Genomic DNA, 17,484 nt, shown 5'->3' with positions numbered 1-17,484 from the left:
AATGTCAAAGTAGTTATTTTTAAATGCAATTTAATTTGATTTTTATTTTTTTACTGAAGCCAAAAGGGCACCTCAACTATTTTTACTCTTACCTATTATGCCGTTCCATGAATAAATCATCTCTGTAGGGTGCTAGAAGAAGATGCTTTTAGTTCAAAATGAAGCACAAAGGTTATTATTTTGAGCTCTTTGTCTTGAAAATGGTTGGAGAAAGAAAGAAAGAAAAGCCTTTCTCCAATCACAGGATTGTCAGGTAGAAGAAATGTTTGTTCATGTGGCTTTAGTGACTAGCAAGAGCTGTGTCTCCCAGACTTCTGATGGCTAAGGGACATTTCTTTTTGCAATTAACACAGAAGGCCCATGTACAATCAAATATGTCTACTAGGGAATCCATTCCTGATCTTTTTGCACAAATCATTCTTGCCTTCTGAGAGGCCTCATGCAGTATACAGTACGGTGGCCTGCAGCAGGCAGTTTTGGACTAGGGAGTAAAAGGTAAAGGTAAAGGGACCCCTGACCACCAGGTCCAGTCGTGTCCGACTCTGGGGTTGCGGCGCTCATCTCGCTCTATAGGCCGAGGGAGCCGGCGTTTGTCCGCAGACAGCTTCCGGGTCATGTGGCCAGCATGACAAAGCCGCTTCTGGTGAACCAGAGCAGCGCATGGAAACGCCGTTTACCTTCCCGCTGGAGCGGTCCCTATTTATCTACTTGCACTTTGACGTGCTTTCGAACTGCTAGGTGGGCAGGAGCTGGGACCGAGCAACGGGAGCTCACCCCGTGGCAGGGATTCGAACCGCCAACCTTATCAGCAAGCCCTAGACTCTGTGGTTTAACCCACAGCGACCTAGGTTCAAATCTCCACTCAGCTATAAAGTTTACTAAGTGACCCTGAGCCAGTCATAGTCTTGCAACTAACTGCACTCACTGCGTTATGTTGAGGATTCAGGGAGGGAGAGAACTTGCATGTGCGGCCCTGAACTTGTTGGAGCAAGGATAAAAATAAGGTGTAATATTGAACAGATATCAATATCACTGGCTGGCTGCGGCAAGCTACAATCTCCCATTCTTAATCTACCTCACAGAAACATAAAAAGTCTAGCCTATGAGAAGATACCTATGGGACGCCTGCAAGCAGTACCTGAGCACAACATTATTCTGTTCACTTTCAGTTCCCAGAAACTGGCATTCAGAGGCACACTACCTCTGACACTGGAGGTAGAACTTAACCATCATGGGCTGTAACCACCGATAGCCTTTTCTTTCATGTATCTGTCTATAACCCTTTTTAAAAAGCATCTTCGGAGGAGCAAATTCCAAACTTTAACTATGTGCTTTGTGTGAAGTGTTGTGAGGATAAAGGGGGATTTAAAAAGATAATACACATATTTCAGGCTCTTTGAATGATTTAAATACATATGCAATTAATACATAAAAATAGTGAAAAATTAATTGACTCATGTACATGCCACTAGCATATATAATGAAGAATTGCAATGTTCTTCCAACAGTAAGCAATGCTGTGTCCAGAATAAGATAATCAGTTATGTAACTGCTGGTTATACCTTATTCCAAGCATTAAAATATGGGATCTGCTTCGCATTTGGCATATAGTTTGGTTCATGTCTGATCATACTTGAAATAAAAACTGTGGTATTTATTATATCTCTTCTATGCCAGCTAAATGAAGCTGTCTACCAAATGCACACAAAACTGTATTGCAGAAAAACAAAAATTAGCCAATTGAAGAAACAGCCATCAAGCTTAATGAGTTTTCTGCATGATTATAAGTGCTGAAGAAATTGCCTATTTCTGCCGTATTACTGTCATTTATTTATAAAGACTGAGACCCAAATCTAATTACAAAATGTTAAATTCCTGCATTTCTTATGAATTAAATGCAGTCTAAAGGTAAAGGTAAAGGGACCCCCGTTAGGTCCACTCACGGACGACTCTGGAGTTGTGGCGCTCATCTCGCTCTATAGGCCGAGGGAGCCGGCGTTTGTCCGCAGACAGTTTCCGGGTCATGTGGCCAGCATGACCAAGCAGCTTCTGGAGAACCAGAACAGCACACAGAAATGCCATTTACCTTCCTGCCAGAGCGGTACCTATTTATCTATGCAGTATATTGTACATAAATCCAAACGGCAAACAAAGGCTACTTTGTTGCTGTTGTTGTTTAGAGAGTATACTTTTAAAACACTAGTGTAGCCACACAATGCATAGTATAGCCAGCATATTTGTTAGGAGGGGAAAGACCTTTGTGGGGGGCAGAACCAATGAGATTGGTCAGTTAATTATTTCTATTGTTTTACTTGATGGGGGGCAGCTGCCCCCCATTGGCTACACCCATGGTGCCCCTGCAAAACAGAAGCCCATGTTGTAATATTGTTCTCTGGAATTCCCAGATACAGTGGATGTACATATCTTGTCCTTTCTGTCAATAAGTTGCTGATAAAATCTTGTCTGGGTGGAAATTCAAATACTGATAGCTTAACACCATAAGGACCGGGATTACCATTACTATGCTTGCTGTATTACTGGGTGGGATAAACTGTACAGGGGCAGGGGAGGAAGAGCACTTGCATGAATCTCTCTGACCACTTGCATGAATATAGGAAGAGAAAGAATGTAGCAAATGGGTCAAAGTCACACGGTACTCCAAATGATTCTCCATAAAACCTCTGTGCCTATTACTCCATGCAGTAATGTTCTTGGACAGTCCTTTAAAATAATAACCCTACTCCAAAAATACAGCCCTGTAACAATGGCACTACACTGCATCTTAAAAGAGAAAGGTGTTTGAATTTTAAAGATTTATGTCAAGAGACAAAAACAGTGTCTCTAAATTACCTCAGCATTAGGGGTAGAGGGGGCATATGTGTTTGTGCAGATTTCTTTGCAGAAGAGGGCTTTAACATATTGGTTCAATGTGCAGGTGTGGTGGGTCACTTATATTTGTCTCCAGTTGGATTTAGCTCATGCACTGTAAATAATTCAGCTTGACAAGATTTTCCTTTCAGTTTGCCTTATTACTAACCTCTTTTCTTCTCCCCCCCTCCTTCTTTTTTTTTTTAACAACAGCCCACTCGCTTACATCACCGTAGTAGGATTTAAATAGCTATACATGCCATGTTTCTCCTGGAAACAAAACACACGATTGGCCAGTCCGGCAGCCAGCCTCTGCCTACCAACAGGGATAAGTCCGACCTCGCCAGCCAATAGCGGCAGGGCTCGTGCCGCTGCGAGAAGCCAATGAAACGTCTGTCACTAAGGGAGGGAAATACATCGAGGCATGAAAGGTCTATCATGTGTGTTATAATATTCTCATGCCATGTCAGTGATTTTATTTTCGCTCTGATCTTAATGTACTTTAAATCGTAGATTAAAGAGATAAGTGGTTGATCCTTTGCTCGGGGTTCTAATTCGGTATCCAGAGAACGGAGCTCACTAGGAATGCGATGTGTAGTACTATCAGGTTGTAAAGGGGAGGGGGAAGGTGGAGGAGATTTGCAGGAGTGTGCAGTAATGTAAGTACAGTTTTCTCCCTTGCTTTCTGGTGTGTGTGTGTGTCCCTCTTTTAAGGACCCTCGGGGCAGTGAAATGTAGCCTAAATCTCATGCCGAATGTAGCTCCTCTTGTGATGTCTCTTCCCTACCTTCCTTATTCCATTTTAATTTTCTTGGAAGGGCTTGAAAAAGCAAAACAAAACCATCTTAAAATGGCTTGCGCATTCAGCAGACAGCTGAGATTTAATAGTATCACAAAATGAATGTTATGCAAAGAAGAAGAAGCAAAAAAAAAAAAAAAAAGGTAAATACATTGTTTACATGGATACCTGTGCCTGTGTGTGTTTCTTTGTGTGTTGGGAAAATAAAGTGGAGCTGGGGATTGAGAGCAAGGAGGCAAAGAGGGGAAAGATACCGTATATTGTTGATGTCCTATCAAATCTTTGGTACTGGCTTGTTCAGAGATGTTGAAAGACTTGCAGGCTGCTGCTATTGCTGCTTGCAAATCCATGACAGGGTTTTCATACATAAGGGAAGGTTCAGGAAAAGCCAGCGTGGATCAGTTTTTTTATAAAATCCAGAATAGTAAGCAGTGCTTTCTGGGTTCCAGTTTGGCACAACCAAAATGAATGTACCTGTCCATTGAACCGAAGCAGATAAATAAGCCTCTTTTACAAAATTTTCATCTAAACCTAACATAGGTGGACCATTTTAGAGAAAGCAGAAAAGAAGAAACTGGGAGGATGATTTAGAGCTTATACATGAAAAATGCATGTATATAGCACTGCAAGCAAACTAGTCAGAGTATGTAATGCCAGAGAGAAGCTTATGTTTACCTCTGTTTTATTGTCTTTTATTGCTTCCTTTCATCAATTCTGGGCCTCTCCTCAAAACAAGACAGAATAAATAACTGTTTCCCAAACAGAATGTTCAATATATTTAAAACCTAAACAGTGTGATATGACTAGATAGCCACTAACTGCAAGCTGTTTGGTTGCCACACACAACTTTCAAAATTAAGTGAAGGTGGTAAAGCTGTGGTACTTCTGTGGGGCTTTGAGACTGTTGTTGTATTATGTGATAATAGTTGCATGACTGAGTGATGTGAAAGAGGTATGCTTTTCTAGACTGAGAGACGAACCCCTTAAAAAGCAGGGGCAGGGCAACAGCAGTTAGGCAATCTAAATTGCTTCATTTGATGACCAAGACATGTTTCCAGATGTGAAAGAAAATGGCATTTGCCAGCAAAGGATAATATTACTGCTTAAAAACATTTCTGTTTAATTATCATTTTCCACTTAAATTTTATTTTTCTTGAATTGTTTTTCTAAATTGAACGTTGAATCCAAGATACCCCCTAAATATGTTTTTTTCCTAGGATGTTTTAACAAGGAAACAGGTGGTTGGAATCCTTCCTAATTTCAACTCAGGATAATGACTTTCAGATTACAAATCTGCTTGGTATGAAGCGGAACAAAACCAATGTGGAACATCAGAAACCCAGAATCTCATAGAACAGCCAGACCGTTCAGAGGTCTGGTTAGAAATAAGATATCTTTCTTTATTCTTCTTCTTCTTCCTTCTCCTCCTCCTCCTCCACTTCCTATGAGTGGCAATGGTGGCCCTCTAATCTTTTGATTCCACAGAGGGCTGAATCAAGGTCATAGGGTTATACTTACAGCAGCTCACCATAAACCCAGCTCTGGATAATGCTCTCACTTCCTCATTAATAAATTCTCTAAATAAAACAAACATTAAAACAAATCAACTGATGATAGTAATGATGTTTCTAGGATTTCTGGGTCAGCATAAGTACTAGAAACATTAACACAAAACTTATGGTCTAATGCAGAAACTTGTACGTTTTAGATTTAGGGCTTCATATGGAAATATAAAAAGACAGTCGCACTACACTCCTAACCACATTTCTGAAGGGACAAGTTCCAACTTGGGAGTGAGCTGACAGTCTCACATTTTTGTAAGCAATGCTGTTGCTTTTTCACACTAAAAGCATTGTAGCCACTGGCAACGTTTACTACCTTGGACAACTGGTCAGAGTTGTGGCCTCTTGCACTCTGCTGGGTAGTCCACTTCTAGATGATCCACATTATCTATCCACATCTATCCTTCACCTGTGCTTATTGCACTCTTATACCTGCAATTTTGGAAAGAGAAGCAGCAGCAGCACAATGCCAGTTGAAGCGCGGGGCCGGCCTAATTACTTCCAATACATATTTTATTTGAACAAAGGCACCAGATGGGTAATAATACATTGACATTAAACAACATAATATATAACTGAAGCCAATGCAGTGGATGAATCATAATAAACACTAAATCCTACCTAGCTTAACTACTGCCACCAAAAGCCAGCCTAAATATCATTAAAAAGTCTTAAAATGTTCCCTAGTGCTTTTATCACATTTGGTGAGATATCAGCGTAATAAACCAAACTTAACCTAACCTTGCAAGAAATGACTTTCAAGTTCTAACACTGCAGTAGAGAAGACCTCACAACATGCTATTGTTGAGTCTGGGAGATGACGGTGTGGAAGAAGTAGTCATGTATTTAGGATCCAATTCAGTAAGGGGAGCAGAGATGGGGAATGCATGGGAAGTCTTAAAGACCCAAACAGGAGGTGGGCTAACACAATGTGTTTAAGGACATACTTGGGCAACTATTTGTAAATAAAATTCTTCACTTCTAGTGTCGATTTCTTGCCTGAGGAAAATCGATCCATTCTGTCCCATGTGATATAAAGCGATCTAAAAAGTACAACTACTTATAATTTCTGCCTCAAGCATTTGGGTGCAGATGGTATGTTGGGATTATTTTTAAAAAATAGTGCCACAAGATCATAAACTAAGGTTACCAGATGTCCCCGTTTCCTGGGGACAGTCCCCGGATTTACAAATCAGTCCCCACACAAAATCCATTGAAGTTGAAAAGTGTCCCCGGATTCATTGAAAAAAAATCTGGTAACCTTATATAAACATATTGAGTCCAGTTGCACATATCCCCAATGAATGACAATTCAGCTGCACAGACCTTGAATGGCGATCAAAATTAAGATGAGTCAAAGACACTTCCAAATAAACACATTCTGCATTTCCCCCTATCCCAACATTCTGTGGAAAAGCTGCGCTGTCTGGCTAGCTGGCCTTCCGTTTTAAGAAATTGCCATTTCTATATATTTAATCATAGGCATAAGTGAACCACAGGCTATTTTTTCCTGTTTTCCTGGAGAGAAGTTTTTATATTTAATTTTCTATTATTTTTGGTAGCATTGGATTAAAGCTCTTGACTTTTTAATTAAAGATCAGAGGCACTGAAGGGCTGTTTCTTTTTTTTTTAATCGTGTACTTTGCAAGATGAAACATGAAGTACATGTTCACTTCATTCATCTTTCTCCATTAGTCAACAAATGCAGATTTAAAAATTCCCACAAAAGCAATGGGATGATTCTCCTCTCTCATGTGCTACAAATAGACATTAATTATCAACATACACTGAGCCCAAACCACACTTGGTGGCAATCAGTGATGTCACTAGGGCCCTTTCTGCACTGTACATTACTGTGTGCGTGTTCGTGCGTGCAATGTTGATTCAGATTACTTACTGCACAACGGTATTCGTTCTTTCAGGGAATGAGATTTTTTGGCGAACTTTAGTTATACCTTTTTTCTGAGACAATGGCCTCTCCTAAAAAATGAGTTAGTGAAGCTTGAATCCCCATTCTCCTTAGTTGTCCTACTCATTTTTCCATGAAATGTGTAACTACCTTGAATTTTGGCACACATAGAGTATACATTATAAACATTAAATGAGGCATGATCTCCACATCTGCAAGCAACACTTGCAAGTCAATACTTTCTGCATTTTCTGTATTGTTATTTATAATTGTGGGGACTGTTGTCTAAATTTGGATATTGGAAGAAAGGATAAGCAAGAAACAGAAATCCAAGGAAATGGAAATATGGAAACAATTGTGAGGCACCATGATACCCAATCAATATGATTCTTAATAGCACAACAAAGGCACATTCTGGTGGCTTTTATTTCTTGGACCTGGTATGCTAACTTAGTACTTGTTATGCTTCTATCTAAATGCACAGGGTTTCCTGAAGCAAACTGTTTATGTGCTTTACATTTTTATACGACCTTTCTGCTCCAAAACAGCTAAAGCATTTTTTTTAAGTAAAACACTAAGAGCATAAAAACAAAATAGCAATAAAACAAGGACAAACAACACCAAAAAATGGATAGAAGTTGTCTTTAGCAATTAAATTGTTGAATTTAAAAGCCTGTCAAAAGAAAACTTATGTGATATCTGAAAGAAATACAGTACAACTGGGAAGTTGATTCCAAAACTGTAGTGCCACCACCAACAGGGCCCTGTTCTGAACACTTACACTCAGACACCATATCTAGTGTGTATTCAACCTGGAGGAGAGGGTAAAGAATGTACAAGTAGAAAATGTGAAAATTACCGACACGGCTATAGTGCCCCTGGGACACCACCACAGCAAATAATGAGCAATACACTGAAGACGCAGTGTGTGAGGGATTGAAAGAGAAGAGGGAGTAATGCTACCTGAGTGCTCTGCCACCATTAGCTGTCCAAACTGTGGGGGAAGAGAGACTACGCTGACTGTGAGTATACATACTCCTTCCCCTTTGGGGGTTGTTGTGGAACTCTTGCGAGAATGGGTACAGCTTTTTCTGCCCCGTTCGTCCATCTGTGAGAATGTAAGGTAAAAATGCTCATGAGCATTGGCTAGTACAGTAGTGGCAACAGTTGGGAGTACCTGGTCTTTGACAGCAGAGAGCTTGCATGGCTGCGGGATAAGTGCCTTGCCTGTGTGTGCACGATCCTGCTTCTAATTGCTGCAAGGTAGAAGCAGTAAAGTTCAGACAATACCCATATTCCCATAGAGACTCGGGAGGCATGGGAGCGGGAGTACCCTGTGTGGGTGCTCTGTCCTGGCATCCCCAGCTATTGGAGTGGAGTAGAGTTTGGTGTTGGATATTTGTGTCTGGAATTCTAGAGAAGCATTAGCGGTGTGCTCCAGTTCCCAGATGTGTTGTGAGCTCAGGGTGTAAAGTGCTCTTTCTCCATAGTTTCCTGCTACCAGAATTCACCCTTATGAGCATAAAATGTGTGTGATGAAAAAAAAATGCACCTGATCTAGGGATGGTGTAAAGTTGCACCATTGACGGGTGTGCGTGGTCTGGGAGAATCTAGAAGGTAGCATAAACATGTTCCTCCTCTGTTCTGTCCATGTCGAAACCACAACTCCACTTGGTTTTGGCCATTCCACCAATGTACCGGTATCTGCACAATTGTGCCAACGTATCTCCCATAGCAGCAGCATATCTGGTGTTCTGCCAGCATATAGAGCTCCCATCAAATCTTTTATCTCCTCGGCCAGTAAATCTTTAGTATGGGACTGTGCCCTTAAAGACAGGGCATTAAAAGGGCATTAGATGGAAAGTGGGACACTTCCAGTGGTAGCCCATATGGATAAATTACATTGCTGTGGCATACAACTGTAACAATGAAAAGCTGCAGGATGGAATAATGTTGCCTTCTTCAAATAGATGTGTTTACACGAATGGTAGGCCACAGCAATTCTGCACCAAGACTATTTTCAGATGGCAAAGCAGGTGACGCAGATCAGATGCATGTTACCGACAGTGCAAACCAGTCTTGCTGCGTGTGAAAACATTAGGGCAGATGAGCACTGTAATTTTTTCTCTTTATTTTCAGAAACGCTTCCAGTAATTTTAGCCAGTTTAAAAAACACGTCCCCCATTCAGACAGATCCCAATCTTACCTCTGGTAGGATTTTTTTTTTTAAAGATCATGAACATTTGTCGAAGCATGTATCAGGCTTCTGTTTCATAGTGTAAAGAACTGAAACAAAAAAGTACATCATTCTTTTTTTCTAGTCATGGACATTTTAATTTAATTATACTGGACCTTAAATGCCGGGCATAAACATAGGCTAAGAGGAAGAAATAGTTGTGATTATGTAATGGCTAATGGCGCCCTATTAGAGCAGGGAATAAACCATGATAGGAGATCTCCTTTCACCTTTACTGATCTTACAGAATTCTTACAAGACTAATTACTTTTCTTGCAGCTCTTCAGTGAAACTTTGTAATCCATACATTTATTGGCTATAGAAGGACATTTCCTTCTCAGCAATAATAAAATAAAATTTAGTCTTAGGTAGATATACAGGCATCCTGACACCAGTAACATACACATACATATTATGTATTACAATCAAGTCTGTGATTGCATTCCCTCTTAAAAGTCTCTGATCAGTCTCTATATCGATTCATAGACCACCAGTTGTCGTTTTGGTGACGCAACTAACTTATTTTCTATCTATTGTTGTTGGATTTTTAGCTAAATTCTCCATACATTAGTTTTCTTTTGTAACTGAACAAATGAAACATTAGGCCCTCAATGAATTATAAAATACATCTGATATCTGGAATTTATGGAGACAACATGCTGTTGCCCATCTCTGTACATCATCCCAGAACTTCTTTATGATGCAATTCACCCTTGGAATATTTTTCGTGGGAGCACACATTTGTGCAATTAATAGTTCCAATGAACATACAGAGATAAACTGAACATTAAGCTAAGATGTGTTATTTATGGGTTGCTAATTTGGTTACACATTTTACTGTGCTAGACTGCTGGTAAGATGTTTGTCGGATGAATTATGTGATATTTGAAGGCTTTAAAATTCTTGGTCCCGTAATAGGCATTACCGTATCTAGTTGATGACAATTGCATGTTAGCATAGAAGTGCAAATGTTACTACAGAATACTTATACTTTATTTATCTTGAGACACCTGAACTCTCTTACGTATACTAATAGATTTATCACCTGTATAGTAAAACTTGTTCTTTATATTTCTTTAAAATAGTTGTAAACTATTAGGAGAATTGTATACAACTTAAAAAGATGCCTTGCAAATTTTATGATCCGGCATTTTCACATTTAATAAAAAAGGAGGATATTGCCTCTATTCTTTCATTAAAATATGAAATTGACATAAAAAAATAAACAGCAGTTCGGAAGATTACTTAACATTTCCTTTTTAAATTCTCCATGCAAGACAATCACTCATTGATAAATCATATAACTATGTTCTTGGTCACCACTTTCCAAATTTTATATAGCACCTTTGCCCTTCCCCACCCCCTGCTTTTCTGCTTGAATTATCCTTCAGGATGAAGGCTCTAAAGTTGGATTTCTAATTATATAACATGGGAATGACATAAAGCCAAATTCTACTTGTGCTCTCTACCCACCCTATATATCTCCTATGTATCCATTCTCTTTCTACATTAAATACAAAAATATTTCATAAAAGCACATTATTGCAGAGCATAATTTTGCTTTCATTTTTAGGTTCTTTTATAAGTACTACAGTGGGTTTTTACCCTTTATTTCATCCAGTATTTGAGGGGACATTTAAAATATCTTGTCCCTTTCCAGAAAATTATGGACTCGTACTATATTATGTATTGATTTTGGTTTAAACTATGACAAATGTATTCTATATTTTGTGGAAGTGTTGGCAGTTGTTTTACCAAGGGTTTTACCAAGAAAGCCATTTGCCGTATAGATTAGAAAACAAATAAGAATGATAATGCTCATGGATGTGGGTTTTCATACTTTTGGACACTTCTCCTCTAAAGTTAATACTGTACTTTACAAAGCAAAATAATCTTTATAAAATAAATCCTGCTATCCAAAGTGTCAAGATGGTGGGTCAGATCCAAACAAAAATATATGAATTGGGTGGAATTGTTTCAAAATATGTCTACTGAACTTGTTGTAATTGGGAAATGTTGTTCAAATTATTACTAAAATGTATTGCAGCAACTACGAATTGAGTGGAGGAAAAAACTAACAAAAACGGATACTGCTGTATTCCTTTTTTGGACAGTCGTTTAACACACAACGTCCAAATCCTGCAGCACAGATCATGTACTTACAACCTTATACAAGTTACAGCATAAAATATAATTTTGAATAATTTGATATAAATAAGGAAGGATATATACATCACACAAAGATGCCAATTGTTCTAGGTACCACGTTTTGAAAAAAAGCTAAACTAGGAAACCCAGGAAGCAGGACATTTTAAAACGGGCCTTTTCAATACACCAATGGCTAAGACTATTTAAAAACAAAATTGAATAGTCATTCAGCAATCTTATAACTTTATAAAAGCTGCACTTCTTTTAATTCCCTCTTGCCCCCAGTAATACCGAGTCAGATGCCATCAGCAACATTTACTCTTGAGTAAGAGAGTTGAAAATGTTACAGTTAACTCTTTTTCAACGCATCAAGCTTAATGCATCCTTTAAAAAAAAAGCAACACAAAATCAAATACACTATCAAAGCATTTATAGCAACTTTTGCTATATGATTTTAATTTTCAGAAATTATCCTGTAGTGTCAATGTTAATACATGTAGCCTAGACCAGGTCATTGGCTGCACAGTAAAAAGAAAAAGGATTTCTATTTACCTTTTAACTGTTCCAAGATCTATCCAAGTGATTTAGAAAATGTTGACCTGCAAAATATAAGAGTAATAATCTAAAATGTTATAAATCTGAAATTTTAATTTCTATTTCCATTTTCAAGGTGTATGCTGATGAGACTGATTATGTGATACAGTACTTGAGTCTTACATAACCAAGACTTGCATTACAAGCGTTTCATCCCACCCTTATCCCAAGACTTAATAAAGAACAAAATAAAGGAATGTAGCAGCTTATCGTTAATAAACCTTGTTGCGATACGTTGGACACATATCAAATTTAATGAGAATACAATGCATGCCTAAAATTATGGTTATGTAAGTGATAAATAGGCAACAATATAGACAAATAGGTATGCTATAAAGTAATATTGTATCTAATTTTACAACACTTTTTATCAAAATAACAGGTTGCCTAGATAATGAAACTAAAACATTGCTTTGCTTCTTAAAATGAACATACCACATTTCTTTTTAACCCTTTTGCTTTTCTACCCATCTTGCAGGTAGAAATTATTTCCTAAAGGGTTTAGGTTTTTTTAATGGATAGAAGAGCAGAATGCATATAAAACTATACTATGCAACTACAATAATATTAGGATTGTGTCATCCTATTATAACAATTTCAAGTTGAATTTATCATAGTATATATAAAGGGCCTGTTACCCAAAAGAGAGCCTATTTGCTAAGCCTAACTTACACCTATAGGTGGCAGTCTGCTTTCACTAAAAAGATGCTGGACTTCTCATTCACAGTGTTCAGAACTTGTGCATGCATGTACGTGCTTGGAGAGAAAGGGATCAAGGAGGATCTAGGCTCATTAAACATACAAGGAGAAACTTTTGTAGCATTGTAACCTATTTACAGTTTCCAGAAACAAGTAAAGATCAAATGTGACTTCAGAAGGGTTGTTGTGAGTTGATTTAATTTATTCACTGATCAGGACTGAATTAATTAAAAACATTATAGATGGAAATCACCCAATAGTTGCGCAAAATAAATTTTCAACACCAGCGACTAATGCGTCAGTTTAGTTTTTATACTGGAACTCATTACTACTGGGACTTCCATTTTCCAAACCTCATTTCTGTTATCCAAACCTTCTATTATCTGGTATCACCATTTCTGGCAGTAATGTTCTGAAAGGGCAATACCATACCCAAATTAGGGCTACTGCACAAGCACAGCATTTCATCCATCTTGTCTTAATCTTTCACTTGCTGAAGCAGCAAATCAAAAGACCCTACCCTTTTTCTTGTCCCAGTTCACAGTGGCCAAGATAAGCTGAGACTTCACATAAGGAAGAAAAGGCAGCCTTGTATTAGGAGGTTGTTAATGTTTGATGTTTTATTATGTTTTCATATGTGTTAGAAGCTGCCCAGAGTGGCTGGGGCAACCCAGCAAAATGGGCAGGGTATAAATAATAATAAAAGTATTATTATTTGTTATTACTATAGTCCTATAATATTATGACGCCAATTTGCGCGGAAAGGCTGTGTTTGAATTATTGCCCAAGAATACCCCACAAATGGTGACGAATGAAGTCATTTTGCCCATTCTCATTTAATTATACAACCAATGCAGGAAACTGCCTTATACTGAGTTGGCTCAGTGTTCCATCTACCTCAGCATTGTCTGTACAGACCAACATAAGTGCACCAGAGTTTCAGGCAGATGCTCTACCAATGAGCTACAGTTCTTACCCCATAAGCTGCGGCCTGGTTTGTGCACTCACCTGACCTGTGCTCCATTTTATGAGCTGGAAGAGCAGTTTCTCTCTTCCATCATGCATATAATGTAACAAGGGAGGCAGGTGCTGCATTCACAGATCTGTATTTTGATGGCATGGTTTTTGCTTTATTAGACACCCTGTTTTTATAAAGGAAGAGCTATTAAAAATCGTTGTTTAGACATACAGTATGAGTCTTCTGCTTCACGTAGGCCATGAATAGTATAAGAAAGGCCAGGAAGGGTGCCTTTTTGTGCTGCCTCATTAATTGGAGTGCTAGTCCAATGGGTGTATAAATGGCAACGTTTGGAAAAGTGTGCTAGTGCTGGCAATATCATTATTACTGCTGCTATTTAGCATTTGTTTAGTAGAATCAGTGCACCATTGCAAGAAGACTTTTATAGATAGGACAGAGGGAAACAGAAAGGGCAGGACTTGATAAGCAAAAGTAGAAAGGATAAAATAGTGATGACTGCAGGCAAAAGAATAGCATCATCTGCAGACTATCTGTATTTCAAGGGAGGGATTCCAGTGCACACTGGAAATCTAGCTTTGCACAGCTAAAGTAGGTGCAAGAACTCTGTCGCAACAAATTCACTTAAAAAAACCCTGGTTTTTGCAGTTAAGAAAGTGAGGGGAAATGAACTGCAAAGTGTGGGATGAATGAATGATTAGCAGGAAGATGCACAAGCAAATTGGGATGAATTCAGGATGAATGCTCATTGTCATAGAACCTCCTTGCAAACAAATAGAACAAATTCTCAATAAAGACCAGACAGAATTTAACCTCCATGTAAGCTTTGTGTAAGCAAATGTGGGTGAATGCTCAATAAACAGGACATCTGGAGGAGCCCTGAGGACACAGTGTGCTAGTAAAATATCTGTAGAAAAGTTGGGTTTTGCAGACAGATTTGAAGGAGGGAAGAGAGGTGACTTAATAGACAGTGGTGGGAAGATGTTTAGGATTAGTGCATTGATTAAAAACTGGGATATAAACTTAAATATGAAATAAATTATTTTTTTAAAGAAAATATTGGTTGTAAATTATTTTGTCTCATTGTTCAACTGACTATGCTTTTACCTTTAAAATGTCAAGAATTCTGTATGATGTAGAATGTTTCTGTGTTAATATTCCTAGCACCCTTAGACAACATTAGCTGAACAAATATTGCAGTGATGATACCCTGGAGCAGTTCCCTAAGTCCCAATAGTGTTGGACAGAAATAAAACCTGTTTAGTACCAACATTTCCTAAATATAAGATACACCTTGAAAATAAGATTCCACCATCCCCAGATCTGAAGGTTTCTGTAGCAAAATGGCACACAGTAAAAATGAGGCTTTTGACAATTGCAGCGTGATAAAGTGGAGCGCTGGAGCAGGATCCATATGTACTCAGTTTTGCTGGAGTTTACGAGGCTTTCATGGGGAATTCCTTTTGCAGTATAGATGCAATTGATAGAGCCACAAAAATTATATATGGAGGAAAATTCAATAATCTTGAAATAGTATGTGTGTCCTGTTATGGCCACAGAGGCCTTAGCAAAAAATTTAAATCTTAGAAGTCACTTGAAAGTCTGGATAAATCATGCCACTTCTCACTACTTCTCAATCACTTAACTGAAGGAAGGAAGAAAGCAGAACATTTAGACTGCTGCTCAGAGCCAGACAAGTTGCTTCGGTACAACTGAACCATGGATAAAACAGATATAAAAGGCAGACCTTTTAGATTAAAAGTAAATAGATTGGAAGATGGATGGTTAACTATATTCTTCCTCATCAGCTTGACTTCTAAAACCTCTGAATACAAACAGAATAATTAAATATTTTAGGATTTTCTTGATTCATAAAGGAGCACTCCTCAATTCTTAGATTTATTTGTACAGTCTATACTATATACAAGTGAGGAGAAACCAATTCATAATGTGATGGATGCAATGCAAATGCAATATATGCTGCTTGACACAAGTTTCCATTGCTTCAAAGACATTTTTGTCGGGATTGTTTTATAGTGTAAAGGTGCACCATAAAACATCTGATGCTTTCTAAAAACAAGTCCTCTAGCTCTCTTGACTATTTTATTCATGTTTGGTTGCAATTTTAAACACGCAGTGCAACTGTATGCATGTTTACTTGGAAGTAGACACTATTTTCAGTAAGGCTTACTTACTCCTAGGTAATTGTGGATAAGATTTCCCCCAATTCTTACGGAACTCAATGGGATATATGTCAGAGTAAATACAGATATATTTGGGGCATAAGTAATAATATACAATAATTAATTAAACACATATTAAAAGATTATGTCCCTGCTCCCAAAGTTACAGTCTAAGTAAATCAATACCAGCAAATTCTGAAGTTACAGATTTTGCTGCACTAAATACTGTACAGCTAAATACAACGGAGCAAGTACTGTTTGTAAACGGCTGCTGAATTTAACAGTGGTGGTAAATATTAGTAGCTCTGATATACTGTACAGGAGTAAGCCTACAGAGTCCCGAAATGCATGTGTTTGGTTTCTTATGGTTTTTTTTTTTAACATCTTACACCACCTTAGGTTGAATATCTGGAAGACGACTCTTATATTTTTGAGGAGTTAGACTTCATATTGACGGGATTCAAGAGATGAATTCTGGATATTTGTAATGAAGAGCTGATTAAACGAGTCATCTTTTGCTATGATCACTTTTGCCATGTGCTTATTTCCTAATTCTTCAGAAATAAACAAACATTTTGGACAGCTAAAATTTTATTTGCTCTGCAGAATGCAGCAGAAAAATACGAAGCATTTTACTCGACAACATACTCCCCCTCCAATATAGCTAAAATAGACATCACTGCACTTCATCGTTCTACAGTGCTGGTACGATCGCAGTGCAAGAGTATCCCGAGGTATCCATTGAAAGGTGGTTGATTCAGACTATGATTCTCTGCTTTTGAAATGAAAATGTATTAAAAGTGTCCAGTCAAGCAGTTACTTTGTTTTAATAGTTAATGTAAATAAATATATTTATAGATCAGTTAATACTATGTCTCAAAGCAAATTATGTTTTGCAGTTATTTTATAAATATACTAGCTTCTCCTAAGTATACAATATAATGTTACTGTTTAGGAAATCAAACTTGTGTGACTCATGAGGTGTTCATAGGCAGTCACCACTGCACAGGTTACATCTCTGATTGCAACTGGAACAGAAATCCATCTGTTAAAGCTGTGATTAATTCATTGATCAACTGCCCATGCCAACTAATGGATTCATGCTTTTCACCCTGATTTGAGGATTCCTTTAAAAGTCGGGTGTTTTAAGATAGGTACTTACCGCTTTGCATCAGCATCATGATTAGCACTGAAAATGTGGAGCTATCAAGCGAATCCCCATATTTAACTGTGTGTTAATAGGATGGACACAATCCAAATATATTTCAAGTACAAGGAAATTCTGATTGCAAGGAAAAACAATGACTAATCTGATGCAAAAATGCCAGGTGCCATCCAAATCTATTAAATGTAAGTGCAGCTTCTCTATAATTTGAAATGCAATGTGGATTACACTCTTTAGTAATGACAAATTACAGGCAAAATAATGGAAGCAGATAAATATGCTTACAGATAGGTTAAAATGAATCGAATAGTAATATTAGTTTAATTTATTGCTTTTAAGAATGCT

At 37.9% G+C, this 17,484-nt stretch overlaps 1 protein-coding gene across 1 annotated transcript in view; it reads right to left on the bottom strand.

Annotated features, from left to right (window-relative positions):
• Positions 1–12,121, bottom strand: part of ARMC2 (armadillo repeat containing 2) — a 56,914-nt gene extending 44,793 nt beyond the window's left edge. Inside the window, exons 1-2 of the mRNA XM_033143557.1 lie at positions 12,075–12,121; positions 5,186–5,244 (exon numbers count right to left, since the gene is read on the bottom strand). The gene's annotated coding sequence lies outside the window, so the exon portion shown is untranslated. The remainder of the gene's footprint in view (positions 1–5,185; positions 5,245–12,074) is intronic.
• Between the last annotated feature and the right edge of the window lie 5,363 nt (positions 12,122–17,484).

Source organism: Lacerta agilis, chromosome 3, assembly GCF_009819535.1.
Source record: "Lacerta agilis isolate rLacAgi1 chromosome 3, rLacAgi1.pri, whole genome shotgun sequence".
In the NCBI taxonomy this organism is placed as follows: domain Eukaryota; kingdom Metazoa; phylum Chordata; class Lepidosauria; order Squamata; family Lacertidae; genus Lacerta; species Lacerta agilis.
Note: the sequence above shows the minus strand (reverse complement) of the source record. Positions and strands in the feature narration are given on the sequence as shown.